The sequence below is a fragment of the Merops nubicus genome, unplaced genomic scaffold (genome assembly GCF_000691845.1).
Source record: "Merops nubicus isolate BGI_N331 unplaced genomic scaffold, ASM69184v1 scaffold29580, whole genome shotgun sequence".
Lineage (NCBI taxonomy): Eukaryota > Metazoa > Chordata > Aves > Coraciiformes > Meropidae > Merops > Merops nubicus.
In genome coordinates, this window is record NW_008583964.1 from 1,864 (window position 1) to 2,081 (window position 218).

Consider the following 218-nt stretch of genomic DNA (forward strand, 5'->3'; position numbering starts at 1 on the left):
GGGCGGCTGCGAGGAGGGGGAGGGGCAGCAGAGTGTGTCCCACGGGGAGGCAGCTGTCATCCAGGCACCCCGAATCTCCAGCTTCCCCCGGCCCCAGGTCACCTGGTTTCGTGATGGACGGAAGATCTCCCCCAGCAGCCGCGTGTGAGTACCCCCAGGATCCTCCCAGCACCCTCCCAGTGTAGCCCCAGCACCCTCCCTCAGCAGCACAGCAGGGT

At 67.9% G+C, this 218-nt stretch overlaps 1 pseudogene; it reads left to right on the forward strand.

The window, feature by feature from the left end:
- Window positions 1–148, forward strand: part of LOC103775305 — a 1,919-nt pseudogene extending 1,771 nt beyond the window's left edge.
- The last annotated feature ends 70 nt before the right edge of the window (window positions 149–218 follow it).